General features: G+C 52.7%; 1 long non-coding RNA gene across 1 annotated transcript; it reads right to left on the bottom strand.

Moving 5' to 3' along the window:
* Window positions 1–2335: 2335 nt before the first annotated feature.
* Window positions 2336–10439, bottom strand: LOC132344940 (uncharacterized). The gene is made up of 4 exons (XR_009494028.1): window positions 10277–10439; window positions 7817–8040; window positions 4740–4984; window positions 2336–3943 (listed from the first exon to the last, which is right to left on the bottom strand). It is a non-coding gene; the product is annotated as an uncharacterized lncRNA (long non-coding RNA).
* Window positions 10440–16436: the final 5997 nt, after the last annotated feature.

Raw genomic sequence — 16436 nt, 5'->3', positions numbered from 1 at the left:
TGGGATCAGTAGGGTTCAAGCCTCTCCTTGGAGGGGCCCTGGGGAGGGCTGTGGCCTAGGTGCTCTGCCCACCAGGCTTCCTGTGGGCGGCAAGTGAAACTTTTCTTCCTGGTTTTCTCCTAGCAGCCAGCTCCATTCCCCCAGCCCCAAGTGGCGGCTCCTTGGGCCGGAAACAATGTGCTTTCTCCACGCCTGGGAGTGGAAGTCAGCAGTTTGGCACCGTCTGGCTGGCAGCCTCCACCGGCTTCCTTTGGCACTTTATTGGCAAAGGCGGTGACATTTCTTTCAGTTGGGTGGGTGGAGCTGTTATGCAAACTCCCGCTCTCCTCATTCGCCAGATGAATATTCATGACTCAGGCAATCTGTACCAGCCAGACTTCCCTGAGGGCGGCAGCTTTTCTTCTCTTCCCCTCTCTCTTTTTCTTTCTCCTTCTCTCCTTCCCAGCTCCTCGGAAAGCTGGAGTGCAGCTATATTTAATTTACAAATACGGAGCTCTTTAGCTTGCCTTTTGAGGTGCAGGCTTTGGGGAGGAGGTGCTGGCAGTGGGAACAGTGATTGAGGCATGGGGTCCCTGACCTTGGGCCTTCAGGGTCCAGCACCTGAGTCCCAGCTCCTGGGAAGCTCCTGGGTCTGGGGCTCCCTCTGGGTTTGGCATCTTGGTCCCCACATGCCTGAGGAGGCAGCAGCCTGTGTCACCCCATTCCACACTGGCCCCCAAGATCGACATGGACACTCCGAGGCACTGATACTTTTCTGCTCAATGCATGGGCCAGGCCCCACCAATATATTCTTGTGCCCCAGTCCTCTGCCTCCTGTGTTCCCCTGCTTGTCAAGGCACACCCAGATTCTGCTTCAAGCCCCACACCAAAGCTGGGAAGGCAGTGGGGGGCATATGCCCATCACTGCTCTCCTAGAGAAGGAACAGGTGCCTACTCAGGGTCCAATTCCCCTGGGACACCCCTGCTCCCCTTCTGGGAAGGACAGCTACCTGGCTTCCTTTGTCTCTTCCCAGAGAGGCTCCAGAAACTCTGGCAGAGGGGTCAGAGTTTCCAGAATTTGCTGGGGAATTTGGTCTCAGTGAGGATGTGCTCGTGTAGGGCTTGTGTGTGTGTGTGAGTGTAAATATTTATGCACAGCTTAAGTGCGTCTGTATGCCTACATCTATGATCGAGTGTCTGAGTGTGTGTCTGTATGTGTAAGGGCGTGAATGTGTGTGTGGCGGGAAGTCTGGGAATGTCTACATGTGTGAATGTGCCTCTCCAGTTAGAGCTGCGTGTGTATCTCTGTGGGTCTGGGAGAGCTGTGGGTAAAGGTCCTCCTGGAGGGGGTAGTGAGGGGGGTGAGGCTTGCGTTTGTGAGTGTATACGTGTGTGTGTAAGTGAATTGTAGGTGTGCATGAGTGTGTATGTGGGCCTCTGAGAGCCTCAGGGAGAGAAAGAGGGTGTGTGTGTTAGGGGGCCATTTCCCCTGACCTGCCCTCCCCTCTCCTCTGCACCCTTCCCTCCCAACCTTTTCTCTCCAGGGAGGTGGAGGGGGATGTCCCCCCCTCTCCCCCTTTGCAAGTGTTACAGATTCTATCCAAGGACGAGAACAGAAGGCTTCCCAGCACAGAGCGTCCTGAAATTACTTTATATTCCCCCCCTCCTTGTCTCATCTAATCAAAATAGCAGCATTAGGCTCACCCATTCTCCCTGCCCACCACTCAGCCCTGGAGGAGGGAGTGAGGTGGGCCGTCCTGTCTGACCCCCTCCGAGAGCACCTTGGAGCCCCGAGCCAAGGAGCTGTCTTCCAGATCTCCGCGTTCCGCGGCCCAGGCTTCACTGGCAAGAGCCAGCTGCCTCTCTGCCTGCCAGCAACTGCCAAGCTCTTCCAGACCCACATCCAGGCCCGGCCTCATTTACAAATATGCAAATTTGCATCTTTTCTGGTATGCAAATGGAGACATGACAAATAGCTAATTAGGGTCAAAAGAAGCACTCTGAACCAATTAGCTGTAGGGTCGATTCCTTTCTGCTGGGGTTGGGGGGGAATGGAGACTGGGCCCTCCTGCTGCCCTCCCTGCCCTGGCTCCCCCAGGCCCCCACACTCTGCCTTGTCCTGTCTGGCTGGGGCTGTGGATATTCAAAGAGAACCAGTCCCACCTCTGACTCGGAGCTCTGTGCCCCTGGACTCACTTGCCTGAGCCTCAGTCCCTTTCTCTGTGAGATGGAGCCAAGACAGTGGCAGTCTTCTCTCTAATCCTCTACCCGAGAAGGGTGATCTTGGGGGATATTGGATGTAAACAGGCTTTGGAAACAGTAGTAAAATTTCTCTGAGAGACACATCATTGTGCTCCTCCAAAGCACTTTCTGCCCTTGATTTCCTTTTCTCTTTACATCCACCCTCTGAATTAGAAGAATCTGATATAGGGACGGTGGCCATAGTTTTCGCCGTGGGTGCCAACTCTGGCTGAATCCAAATGGCTGCCTGGACTGATGTGTAAAGGAGGATTCCAAGTCCAAGTCTGGAGTCACCGAAAGGAAGATTATGATCAATTAGGGATGTCTGCTGTGGGCAAGTCATTGGACGCTGGCAGCTTTCGGGCTGCATATTTGTTGGCCACGGAAGAAGTGGAATTTGGAGCAGGAACCTGGATGCCAGGAACCTGCCTGCTCTCTTGAGTAAAACTGAGCTCAGCTTTAAAACAGGGGGGAAAAACACCTATATAGTCTTAGGGTTGTTGTAAAGATGAAACAAAGGAAGGTTAAGCAAAATTCCATCATCTGGAGGTGAAGTGTCCATTTAATGGAGGTGTCAGAGGGACAGACATATTGTCCCATTTCAGAGGTGGGCTGCCTGAGGCCCGCAGAGGGTGGGTGACTCGGAGAAGAGGAAGCCGGCAGCCTTGCAGGACAGGCCTGCGTGGCTCGGGCTGTTCCTCTCTCTACTAGCGCAGGATTCTGGCTCCCTCCTGCCACCCCCATGCTGATGCCCCAAGCGGGCTGTAACAGGCCCTGCTGGCCTGGCTCCACTTTGGGGTGTGAAACTTGGCTGAGTCGGCACCTGGGAGAATGGGGCAATTGCCATCCTGGAGCCTGGGGCCGGGGCTGGGGCCAGTGGGGCAGATGAAAGGGTGATGGGAGAGCCTGGGTGCCAGGAGCTAGCCGAAGCTGTGCAGCTGGCAGGGGGCAGACAGCAGAGGACCTGGCTTGAGGATACTCCCGAGCTGAGACCCTGGTCCTGTCTGTGTGCATGCATGCGTGTGTCTGCCTGGCTGCTGGCGATGCCTGAGCATGTAGGCTGGTGTCTGAGTGTGCTTTTGTGCACGTACATGTGTCTGAGGATGCGTCTGGGAGCACGTGTCCTTTTAAATATGTGTGTATATGCATCGTCTATCAGTACAAGAGTTAATCAAATGCATGTGTGTAATTGTACACATCTGTGTGTCAACATGTGTGTGTGTGTCAGTGTGCCCGAATGATGTGTGCCCATATATGTGTATAAGTGAACTTCTTGCACAAACACACCTGTTGGTATTCCTGTACATGTGTCTGTACATTTCTGCCTGTATCTCTGAATGTCCACGTGTCTGTAGGTTTAATGCAGTGCCACAGGCGTGTCCACACTGGCACATGTCTGGCCGTGAGTTCATGCCTTTCTGGTGGCATCCACCACACATCCCTGTGCAGCATGTGTGTTCTTCCCGATGCCCTGTGCCTCTCTGTATGTTGCACACATCTGTAGATGTGCCCATGTATGGGCACCTACGGCTGTGCCAGTACTGTTGGTGCATTTCTGGGCGTGCACATCTACCCGTGAGGGTACGTTGGGATCTACTTCAGGATGCAAGCCCAGTGTATCCAGGTGAGCTGGCGGAATCTTCCATGTGGCTTCAGCAGCTCCAGGTCATCACTTCGGTCTTTGTCCTGTCACTGGAGCCTCCTGGGCATTCACGTGCCTGTGCTGTGTTTGAAAGAAAGCTTTTCTATCTGTTTCCTAGGTTGCTGCCCTGACTCTTGGAGTACTCCTGGAGCCGGACCCACCTGCCCTTTGCTGCTTGTCTATTTCTCCCTTCTCCTTTTCCTTGTCTCATCTTCATTTCTTTTTCTATTCCTCCTCCCCATTCCCCTTCCTTTCTCCTCTTTTCTCTCTCCTTTTCTTCCCTTTTCACAGCTCACTTGAGAAGACCTGGCCTTGGGCTCTGGAGGTGACAGATGAACCCTAGAAGCCCTCCAGAGAGGGGCTCCCCACTCCCATCCCCTCTGAGGACTCAGCCCCGGAACCACACACGCTTCTGGGACTCTGTGGCCCTTTAAAGTCATTGTGGACTTCCCTGCTGGTCCAGTGGTTAAGGTTCTGCCTGCCGACGCAGGGGACATGGGCTCAGTCCCCCGGGACTAGGAAGGTTCCACATACTTGGAGCAACTGAGCCCATGCGCCATGACTGCTGAAGCCCTTGAGCCCTAGAGCCCACGCTCTGCAATAGGAGAAGCCACTGCAGTGAGAAACCCACACACCACAACCAGAGAGCAGCCCCCACGCCCCACGACTAGAGAAAGCCCACGGGCAGCAAACAAGACCCAGCAAAGCCAAAATAAAGGTGTTAAAACCTTAAAAAGTAAAGTCTCTGCCTCCCCACTGCATTTTAATAATCACTCCAAGAGTAGCTCTGAGTCAGAACTCATGCCCTTTCCTCCTTCTCTCTGGAGACGAAACATCCCAGCCTTCCTGCAGTGCTGCTAAAGGGTGGCCCCCCTACCTGCTGGAAGACCTGCTGGCTCGGACTTCGGAGCGCCTCTGCCCCAGCTTCACTGTATGAGGATGGTCCCTTCTGCACCGGTTGACCTTTTCTGGGATTGAACTTGGAGCTGTTCTTCCTCCTGACTGTGCTCAGATTACAGCCTGCCCTGGCTGGACCTCCATGTTCAGTTACCTGGGTCATTCCTAGGCAGCCTCAGCCTGATAGGGTTCCTCTCGTGTGTTGACCGTCTCTTCTGCTCTGTCCTGCAGGGACCAGGTCAGACTCAACCCCCTCTGCAGTACTGTTCCCTGCCTCTCGGCACTGCTTGGAACATAAATGCAAATGGATGATTCTGGTAAAAAACAAAACGTCCCAGCTCATGTCTTTTTTTCTTTTTTTTTGCTCAGATTTGATATATGTTTATTTAATGTGATTTCAAGCAAAAAGAAGAGACAATAAAGTGGACAATTCTGTTCTGAGTCCCTTTGGAAGCCAGGCATTCATAAAATATCATTTCTACACTTAGGAAAAGACCAGCTCGTATCTTGTAATTACCAAATGCCTTCCCCCTTCCAATGATCTTCTCCCTACACTGATGATTTTGGATGGAGTTTACAGTAAAAAAGACTGATTAAAAATTGGAAGCTCTATAAATGAAAATAAAAATGCTTAACACTGGTAAGTATTGTTTGAACTTTAATGTAAAGAGAAAGCGTGTTAAGATGACCATTTTCTGGACAACTTCAAATTCTTATGAAGTTCTGAGTTTCGTTCCTGTCTGTTGGGGTTCCTGGCTAGGTGCTTCTCCTTTTGGAATCCTGACCAAGCGGGCACTGAAGTGGGGTGTGAAGAATTTGGGCTCAGGTTGCATAAGCCTGGGTTGAAATTTCTCATTCACTGGCTTTGTGACCTTTCTGAACCTCATTTTCTTATCTGTACAGTGGGGATGAAGGAGCTACTACATAGAGTGGATGTGAGGGTGAGAGAAGATGTGTGCAGGACCAGGGGCAATGCCTGGCGCATCATTCTGCCTTGAGAACACACCCAGAATTTACCTCTGCTGCTCTGGTGGCGGGCTGAGCACCATCCCCCACCTCAGTCCCCCAGGGGTCTGTTCTCTACACTGCTGCCACAGTGATCCTGTTAACATTTAAGTCACATCACATCACTCCTCTGCTCAAAACATTCAGTCGCTTCCATCTCACTTGGAGCAAAAGCGAAGATCATCACAGTAGCCGCAAGGTCCCACAGGCTCAGCCTCTCCGTTTGTCACTGTCTCTACTCTTCTCCCCCATTTCACTTCCTTCCAACCACACCCCTCTCCTGGCTGTTCCCCAAACATCTCAGCCACATTCCTGCCTCAGGACCTTTGCACGTTCTGTGCCGGTTGCTGGAATGCTCTTCCCCCAGATATCCTCATGGCTCCCTCTGTTGTCCGCTTCAGGTCGTTACTCAGATGTCACCTTTTCCATGAGAACTAGCCTGCTCTTCTCTCCAATTTATTTTTGTCTATGACATTTATCACCCTCTAGTATATCATGCCATACTTTTAATTTATTTCCTATGGTTGCTTGTCTCTCTCCAGTATGGTTCTTACAAGAGAATTCTTGTAAGAGCTTCTTACAAGAGAATGTAAGCTCCTTGAGAGCAGGGATTTTTGTCTTTGTTTTCACCATCTGCAATGGTGTTCAATAAATTTTTGTTGAATGGATGAACTGCTTGTTATTTTGGAGAGTTCCAAAGCATAGGAAAGTTATGACCAACGTAGACAGGATATTAAAAAGCAGAGACATTACTTTGTCAACAAAGGTCCGTCTAGTCAAGGCTATGGTTTTTCCAGTGGTCATGTATGGATGTGAGAATTAGACTATAAAGAAAGCTGAGCGCTGAAAAATTGATGCTTTTGAACTGTGGTGTTGGAGAAGACTCTTGAGAGTCCCTTGGACTGCAGGGAGATCGAACCAGTCCATCCTAAAGGAGATCAGTCCTGAGTGTTCATTGGAAGGACTGATGTTGAAGCTGAAACTCCAATAGTTTGGCCACCTCATGAGAAGAGCTGACTCATCTGAAAAGACCGTGATGCTGGGAAAGACTGAAGGCAGGAGGAGAAGGGGACGACAGAGGATGAGATAGTTGGATGGCATCACGACTCAATGGAGATGAGTATGAGTAAACTCCGGGAGTTGGTGATGGACAGGGAGGCCTGGTGTGCTGTGGTCCATGGAGTCATGAAGAGTCGGACACAACTGAGCAACTGAACTGAACTGAAAGCATAGGAGTGGCTGTCCACCAACTCAGGCAATCAAAGATTACCATGCTCCTGTAGCTCTGGACAGAGGTCACTTCAGCATCATCTCATTAGTGAAGTGGTGGGGATGCTCAGGTGGAAACTTGCCCTATGGTCCTCCTACTGGTGCGGCTAAGTCACTTCAGTCGTGTCCGACTCTGTGTGACCCCACAGACGGCAGCCCACCAGGCTCCCCCGTCCCTGGGATTCTCTAGGCAAGAATACTGGAGTGGGTTGCTATTTCCTTCTCCAATGCATGAAAGTGAAAAGTGAAAGTGAAGTCGCTCAGTTGTGTCCAACTCTTCACGACCCCATGGACTGCAGCCTACCACGCTCCTCCGTCCATGAGATTTTCCAGATGAGTACTGGAGTGGGGTGCCATTTCCTTCTCCAGTGGTCCTCCTACTAAGGGCAGCCAATCCAGGAGGAAGCACCTGTGAGCTGATTCCTGATCCAACCTGTGAGCCATTCGAGTGGCTTCATGGACCAGCCAGAGGCTGGGGCTTCCTGCTCCCTGGCATTCTCCATCTTTTATCTCTGTGTGCCATGGCTGCAGTGTGTCCAAGGCTAGGGTGGTCTTTCCTGGAGGCTCATATTCCACTGGGACTCTCCATGGGAGTCAGGGCATTCAGACTAAGGGAGGGAGTTCAACTGGGCACTGGGAGGTTGAGGGAGGGTCAGCTATGGGAAGGGCACGGGTCAGGCATTAGGCCCAGGGATCAGCATGGAAAAGCCAAGCATGCAGGAATTCCTTGGTGTGCTGGGGAAGGGTGGGCAGCAGGATGTGGCTGGAGTGCATCTACCTTACCTGGTGAGAACTTCCAGAAGCCTGAATTGAGTCCCAACCATCTTTGCCTGCCCCTCTAGAACAGTGCTCCAGCCTCAAGAGTGCTGTTGGAGTCTGCTGGGTGGCCTTGTTGCCTCAGGAAACAGACGAAGTAGGATGGTGAAGGTCCGAGCTGGGAGCCAGTCTTGGTCTTCCCATCTTTGCTTTAAAGTAGTTACTTCACCTTGTACGCTGATGGTAGGAATCTGGAAAACAGTTTGGAGGCTCCTCAAAAAAATAAAAATGGAACTACCATATGACCCTGCAATCTCACTCCTGGGTATATATCCCCCCAAAATAAAAACACTAATTCAAAAAGATACATACACCCCAGTGTTCATAGCAATATTATTTATAGTTGGCAAGATATGGAAGCGACATAAGTGTCCATCAACAGATGACTGGATAAAGAAACTGTGGTGTATATATGTATATATACACATACAATGAAGTATTACTCAGCCATAAAAAGAACAAAGATGGACTTGGAAGGCATGATGCCAAGTGACGTAAGTCAGACAGAGAAAGACAAATACTATATTATATGAGGAATCTAAAAAATACAGTAAACTACTGATTATAGCAAAAAAGAACTAGACTCACAGTTACAGAGAACAGACTACTGGTTACCAGTGGGGTGGGGGGCAATATAGGGATGGGGGAGTAAGAGGTGTAAAGTGCTGGGTGTAAGATAGACTCAAGGGTGTACTGAACAACATGGGAAATATGGACAGTATTTTGTAATAACTATAAATGGAAAATAATCTTTAAAAATTGTACAAAGAATTAAAAAAAAAAGGAGTTCCTTTAAAGGTGGAGGGAATGGCTACCCACTCCACTATTCTTGCCTGGAGAATTCCAAAGGACAGAGGAGACTGGTGAACTACAGTCCATGGGGTCACAAAGAGTTGGATACAACTGAGCGGTTAACAATTTCACTTTTAAAGGTGGGGAGGAGGGTTCTCCAGAGCTGTGAGATATGCCCAGACCGGAATGACCTCCCCAAATCTGCCACTGTGGTGGTTTAGTTGCTAAGTTGTGTCTGACTCTTGTGACCCCATGGACTGTAGCCAGCCAGGCTCCTCTGTCCATGGGATTCTTCAGGCAAGAATACTGGAGTGGGTTGCCATGCCCTCCTCCAGGGGATCTTCCCGACCCAGGGACTGAACCTAGGTCTCCTGCATTGCAGGCAGATTCTTTACTGACTGAGCTACAAGGGAAGCCCAAACCTGCCACATTCATGGCTAACTGAAGCCTATGGACCCACCTCAAATAGTGCTTTTAAATGCATAAAATAAGATACATAGGATTACAAAGGAAACTCATTCTATTGAACTATAGTTCTTACCACGGACCCCAGGTTCAAATGGCCAGTTATACTCTTGGCAGGCAACTATTTGGCTCTCTGAGCACAGAGCACCACCCTGGCTTCACCCCCTGCACACCCAGAGGGTGGTATCTGTGTTTGCAGGACTGTCCTGGGATGGTGGGAGCAGCCCAAGCCTGTCCTGCCCAGGAGTTGGAGCCTGGAACCCTTGGAAGACGGCACAAGGAGGGCCAGGCTGCCTGGGGGCTGGAGTGGGCTCCCCATTTCTGGAGGTGGTGAGCTGGAGGCCCATCTGCCAGGGGTTCTGGGGTCAGGGTGGAGTGGGTGATTGTGGCCTGTTGGGGAGAGGATTGTGATTTATTTAAAATCACTCTCTTGGGACTTCCCTGGCAGTCCGGTGGTTAAGAGTCCATGCTTCCAGTGCAGGGGATGCAGGTTCAATCCCTGGTTGGGGAAGTAAGATCCACATGTCTTGCAGTGCAATGAACCTCCCCCGTCTCCCGCCCCACCTCCCCCCTCCAAAAGAAACTAGTCTAGGAGGTACTGGTGGCAGTCAGAGCTTTCTCCTTCACTGAGCCCTGAGCCAGCCAAGCCACCGTGGGAGTGAGAGAAGGGCCACTTCTGCCAGCTTCTGCTCACCAGGCCCCTTCTAGGGATACACACCAGCATCACCTCAGTGTTGTTTCAGAACCAGTCACTGATCTTGGTCTTTCAAAGATGCTGGGCTTCAGGCTGGGAAAACCTTCTGCTGTTCTGAGTCTGCACCTCAGACCACTTCCGGCCACAAGGATTGCAAACCATACACCCAGCCTCCCCTAGCTGTCTAGGGTTTCAGTTCTGAACATAGGAAGGGGTCCCTCCTTTTAACCTCTGTGGCATGGTCACCCTCCCCTGCTGCTTCAAAGCCCTCAACAGTCTTTGAAATTGTCTGGGCCAAGATTCCCCGCTCCCCTTACCCCACGCCCCCAACCCGTGCCATGGGTGGGGCAATTGAGGCCCCTGGGTGGCAGAGCTGGTTCCAGAAGCTCAGAGGCAGTCCAAGGTGGGAGAGACAGTGGCGGGGAGTCCTTCTTGGGTCCCTTTGACAAACACATCATGCTTCCCATCTACCTCACCTCCGTGGGTGGGGAGCCCGACACTGGTCTATTAGCTCTCTCCCGCTGTCCCCCGAGGATGCATTTGTCTGTTTTGCATTTTTTCCAGGCTGTAGTTAGACTACTCCCGGTCCTGGGGGGAGCGCCGCAAAGAGAAAATGTCAGGGCGACACGCCGCCAAGATAACATTAGCGAAATATCAAGTCCTTTATGATGTCAGGAGGGATTCCTTGCCGCTGCTGAAGCTGCCTAATGACATCATAAAATAGGCCTGCGGCAGCCGCAGCCCCCTGAGCCATCAATCAGGCCTGTCTGCACGCAGGGTGTGGGCTGGGGGTTGGGATTTTCAACTTGGAGGGGCCCCATCGTAGCCGATCTGTGGCTCTGGTTGAGGACACCCAGAGCCTCGAGAAAGGGTGAGCCCTGTGGTTTGGTGCCCCTTCTTGGCTGGTCTGGGCACAGGGGCAGGTATGGCTCCCAAGGCCGCTTGGAGATCCGGAGACTGAGTTGGCTGCCACCTGGCCCGAATGGCTCCCAAGGAGGCCTGCATCCTGCCCAGAGCACCTCAGTGGTGCTGAGCAAGAGGAGGGGCCTAAACCCAGCCTTCCTCTTTGCTGATCTCGTCAGGGACAGACTGAAGCCCGACGTCTGGGTCAGCAGGACCAAGAGTTGCATCGAGGGATTCAGGTCCAGGAGGCCTTTGACTCCACTGCGGCTAGCGTGTGCTCTCACAGATCAGATCCTGGGGTTAGCTCATGTGTCCATCTGTCTATTCATCTGAGGTGTTTGCAGCCCATGGACAAATGGGGTGCCCACCTCTGGTTTGTGGGGTGTGCATGTTTGTGCCCGCAGCCTCCTGCCGGCCTGCCCTGCACCTCTCTGTATGTCCCGGGCTTGTGCTTATGTGTGCAAATGTCTGCAGATGGGACGAGGAGATGTGGAAAGGGATGGAGGACCAAACGGGAAAAGGGAGATGGGGGTGAGCAGGGGCATGGGGTGTACGTGTATCAAGCACTTCCCACCAACCTTGGCTGAGAACTTTGGATGTGTGCTAGAATCACCAGGGAGATTTAAAAACTTACCCATGCCCTGGTCTTCACCTCAGATCAATTACATCACAGTCTGGAGCCAGGGCCCAGATATTGGTATTTTTAAAGGCTCCCCAGGCGATTCTAAGGGCAGCCAGGGTTGAGAAACAGGGTGTCCAGAGGTTTGTGACTCCGAGTGTCGACTAGCACCATCGGCCTTACCTGGAAGCTTCTAAGAGAGGAGGAGTATCAGGCCCTCCCAGATTCTCAAATCATCATCTGCATCCTCTCTCCCCTAGTCTGTATTTTAATAAGATCCCCAGGTGATCTGTACATCATTAAAGTCTAAGGAGTAGAGCAGGGCTCTCAGTGACTTCAGATCTGAGAGTTTCTGAGTCAGTAGATAGGGGGTGGGGCCTGAGAATGTGCTTAACTAACGAGTTCCCAGGTGATGTTAATGTTGCAGATGGGGGGACCACACTCTGGGGATCCCTGGATTAGCGGCAGTGTGTGAGGGAGGCAGACAGAAGGAGAGGAAGAGGAGTGTGTATGTTGTGGGTAGAGAGGTGGACGGAAGTAGGGGGGGGTATGTCTCATATCTCAGTCCCCCAGGAAGATCATGTTTCTACAAAAAACATGGCCTGTCATCCTCTTAGGGCCTGGATTTCTCCAATTCAGGGACCAGTCCAGGGATGAGGATTGTAAAGAGAACAGGAAACAGAAGCAAGTCTCCTGAGAGCTGCTGGCATGTGACCACCCACTTGCCCCCTAATCTATCAAGAAGAAGATTCCAGGCTGGACAGTTCCCTGGCACCCTAAAACCTCTGGAGAATAATCAAGTTTTCTCAGAGCCTGAGTGCATCAAAATATCCATGTGCTCTCTTGGGGGTCCTGCACATAGTGGGGGCTCATATATTTGGTTAGCTGGGACCCATCTTGGTATAGGATTCTCATCTTTTCATTCTCAAAAGTTGCCCAATAAATCATACGATTGGATAATGGTGACTGGAATCGTCACCCAGGTGGAGGTGGGGGTGGGAGATGACTAAGGGTGTTCCCAAGGGGAAAGCCCTCTGGGAACCCACCTCCAGGCTCCCTCCTTCTGTAAGGGAGGAGGGGTGAGAAGGTCCTTTGCAGGAAGCCTGCCCCATCTGGGTCAGGGTTTAGCCTGATGATAGAGGTAGTGTTGTGGGGAGCAGGCTTCCTTCCCAGGGGCCGTCGGTCCTTCCCTCTGGTGATGGTGGGGAGTGGTAGGCAGGCGGGCCAGGCTGGCAGCAGCCCCGTCTTGCCTCGGGCCTGATCTGCGGTACCAGCACCTCTTTTGCCTGCATCTTCATGGAGTTACCTGCGGGCTGGGGGAGGAGATAGCGATCAGCCGGAATACCAGAGGTGTGAGGCATGCATGACCTCACCCTGGGCGTGCCGGCTCTCTGAGCCCTGTCAGGCCACCCTCCCCAACACTCCCAGGCACCTCCAGGCTGATTGAAACAACAAGCCTCAGTCAGCAGCGGCAGGGGCGTCCCTATGCTCTGGGGCTGGGTCTCAGCCAGGGTCTCAGGCCACCTCTTCTGGGAGTAGCCTATAGGTCTCTAAGGAGACTCCAGCTCCTTGGGGGTTGGGGTGTTTGGGGTGTTTGCAGCGAGGGAGGGCTGGGGCTGGAGGGAGCCATTCAGGATTGAAATTGAGAGCTAGACCAGGGGTCAAGGAAGAAGGGAAGTTGGTACTCCCCAGTGACCTAGGAGCTTAGAGACCTGTCCCAGCTTGGGTTTGGGTGAGAACAAGGAAGACATCCAACAGTGAGCATCCACTATGTGCCAGGCAGTGTGCTAGCCAGAGCTGATGTGAAAACCAAAGCCAGAGGAGCCGGGGACTTCCCTGGCAGTCCAGTGGTTAAGAATCTGATCTTCTACTGCAGGGGGCATGGTTCCATACCTAGTAGGGAGCTTAGATCTCACATGCCATGCTGCATGGCCGGAAAAAAAAAAAAAAAAAAAACCCAAAGCAAAAACCCAGAAGAGCCCAGAGGAGACTGTGGAAAGTATTCACCAAGCCAAACATATTAAAACCCCTCTTGGTAACTTTAGATGGACCCAGAGATTCACACCGTGGTAAGACAGGCTGTCAGTGTTAAGTGGTTGACTGTCAACTCAGTGGTTGACTAGGGGCGGGGTGGCCCCGCAGGAGCTGTCGGGTCCTGGAAATCCATAGGCAAGGTCTCTAGGGGAAATGCCCTCCCCCAACCCCTGAGTGACTGGGGCAGTAAGAGAGCACAGCAGCACGGGCACTAGGTCTGCAGCCTCTGGCTGGGACCCCTCCCACTGTCCCGGCTCTATCCCACTGCTCAGAAGCTCCCTTGTGGATCTGCAGGCTCACTCAGACTCACTCCTGCTCATCTCACCCCCACCCTCGATGATCTACCCACCTGTGTGTCCACTGCCTCCTGGCATCTCCCACACCCACACTCATGGGGAGGCAATGGGCCTCAAGAGTGTCGCACAGTCACTCGAGACACTTTTGCATAACGAATGAATGACCCACCTGGGAGCCACTGGCTTCTGCCGGCTGTGCTCGTGTCTGTGGGCACACCGTCCCAAACCCAGCATTCACCCTGGTGCCAAGAGCCGCAACCCCAATCTCCAGGGTACTCCCCCTACCCACCTCCCCGCCACCATGGCCACCTTTCCAGTCCTCGTGTATCAGTGTCTGTTCAGCCCCTTTCCTCTTTGTGCTTTTGAGGGACACGGCTGCATCTTAGCGTGTGTTGTCTGACTTAATTATTCAACTCAGCAAATGTTCCCTGGGTTTTCCATGTGCCTGGGCCTCTCCTGAGCTCTGGGGCCCAGAGGCAAGGAGAATAACAGTGCTTCCACAGCACATCTGGGCTTAGCAGGAGCCCCAGGCTGGCTCCCACTCTGTCCTGGGGGTCTGCCCCCTCCTCACCTGTTCCTCCTGCCCCCTTCCCCACCCCCACCCCAGCTGGCACCTCCACACACAATTTTCTCTGCCACATGACAGCCAGCCTCCTCCTCCGCATCATTCTCTTCCACCCCCTGGTTTCCTCCTTCATCCTGGCTTTGGACGGATGACATTACTGGTCTTGTCCTGTTTCTGGGACAGCATTAGGACAGCTGTGGGGATGCTCAGATGCTCCCTGCACCTCCCACTCCCTCCCTTTCGGGCTTTGGCTCTGGGGGATGTAGGACCACATGAAACCTGAAGGTAGGGTGGAGCTTTGTCCCTGCTGGGTTCTGAGTGAGGGTCCTGGGCTTCATGATGGCCTCTGCAGGCTGGAAGAGGACACTGGGAAGATAGAGGGATTGCTGGAGCGGGGAGGGAGGGAAAGAAGGCTGGAGGGAGGGATGTGGACATTGGTGGGAGAGAGGGAAGAGGGCAGGAGAGGTGAGAAGTGAGGGGAAGAGAAGGGAAGAGAAGAAGAGAGGAGGGAGACAGAGGGAAAGAGACAAGAGTTAAAGTCAGAGTCTGAGTGAAGTCATTCAGTCGTGTCCGACTCTTTGTGACCCCATGGATGGTAGCCTACCAGGCTCCTCTGTCCATAGGATTTTCCAGGCATGAGTACTGGAGTGGGTTGCCATTTCCTTCTCCAGGAGATCTTCCCAACCCAGGGATCGAACCCAGGTCTCCCACATTGTAGGCAGATGCTTTACCATCTAAGCCATCAGGGAAGACCCTACGGGCCTCAGACTGTGAGACAAGGATCTCAGAGTCTGAGACAAGTATATAATAGAGACAAACAGACCAACAGAAAGAGATTCTGACCCAATTGCTGGGCAACTTCTAAAAAAAAAACCATGCTCTTTTCTTAAGGCGAGACTTGAGTCTCTCGGTACATGGTTGCACAGCCTTGTAATGAGACTTGGAAGGGGTCTGAGCCCTTCTCCAGCCTTGGCTCCCACCCTGCTGTGCCGGGTTGAAAAGCGCCCTGGGTGAGACGTGACTGTGGACAGTGGCAGTGAGGTTCCTTGGCAGGTGCCCCAGCCCAGGGATTCTCCAGTCTCTACTCCCTGGGCTCCTGCCTCACTGTGGTCTCGACACCCTCAGCTCTAGCCTTGAGGGAGCTTCGTCAGCTTTGTGGGGAAATTTCGTAAATTCCCAGCAGCCTCTGGCCCCACCTTGTGTAGGCGGTCTTCAGCCTTTTCTCAGATGCCGAATTCCCTGGCCTTCCTCCTTTTACCCCCTGGTGCCCGCCAGGACCCTCTGAGCCCCCTTCCTCTTGTCTTGCGAGGTTGCCTTGGGAGGGAGTGGGAATGGGGGCTGGGGGTTAAGAGCCTGACCTCTCCTCCTTCCCAACCCAATCGTCAAAGAAGCTCTTAGACAGGTTCTGACCCGCCCTGTAGGCCTTCCTGGGCGCCTCCCCTTTGCCCTTGGCCTGCGGGAGCCCTCCCGAACCCCAGCCAGGGCCGAGGAACCCTGCCGAAAGCCACGAGCAGTCTCAGGATCTCAAGGAAGGATTGTGATAGGAATCCCCAAAGCACGCACCCGCCCCAGGACAGAGGGGCCTTGGCAGCTTCCAGCTTGGTTATCTGATTTGGGGGCTGATGGGGTTTCTAATGGAAAACAATATGGTAATTTCAGAATGTTCCTGATTAGATGAAAATGATATTGCATCAAAGTTACTTCCTTAATTTATTCAGAAAATAACAAGAGAGAATTCTCTCCTAAGATCCTTAATTAAACCAGAGCTTCCACTGCGCAGGCAAAGCAGGCACTGAGCTCCAGGTATGGGGGACAAAGGCCATACTCCTGGCCTACTCTTGCAGGAGCTGACCTGGGGCTGCAGGCCTGGGTGGGTCTCCACCTGGACACGATGCCTGCTCGGCCTGGGGGCGCTGCTGGCAGCAAGAGGGCACGGGATGAAGGTCCTTCTGCTGCAGGGGCCAAGGGGGTGGTCATCCTAGCATCATTCCAGTTCCTGGTTGTCTCTTACAACATCATCCTGCAAGTGACCAAAAGTCACTGAGGCTCAGCGAGTAGGGGTGGCAGAGCTGGGTGCCCAGGGTGTCTTTCAGGTGCAGAACAGCAGAGTGAACAAGGAAGATGCTGGTAGGTCCAGTGAAGATCTGCACTGCCATCAGCTTGGGAAAGTTGTCACAGCGCAAAAGGCTTAACTGAGGATAGTTTGGCTTGAGAGGGAG

This window comes from Bos taurus, chromosome 3 (genome assembly GCF_002263795.3).
Source record: "Bos taurus isolate L1 Dominette 01449 registration number 42190680 breed Hereford chromosome 3, ARS-UCD2.0, whole genome shotgun sequence".
Lineage (NCBI taxonomy): Eukaryota > Metazoa > Chordata > Mammalia > Artiodactyla > Bovidae > Bos > Bos taurus.
Note: the sequence above shows the minus strand (reverse complement) of the source record. Positions and strands in the feature narration are given on the sequence as shown.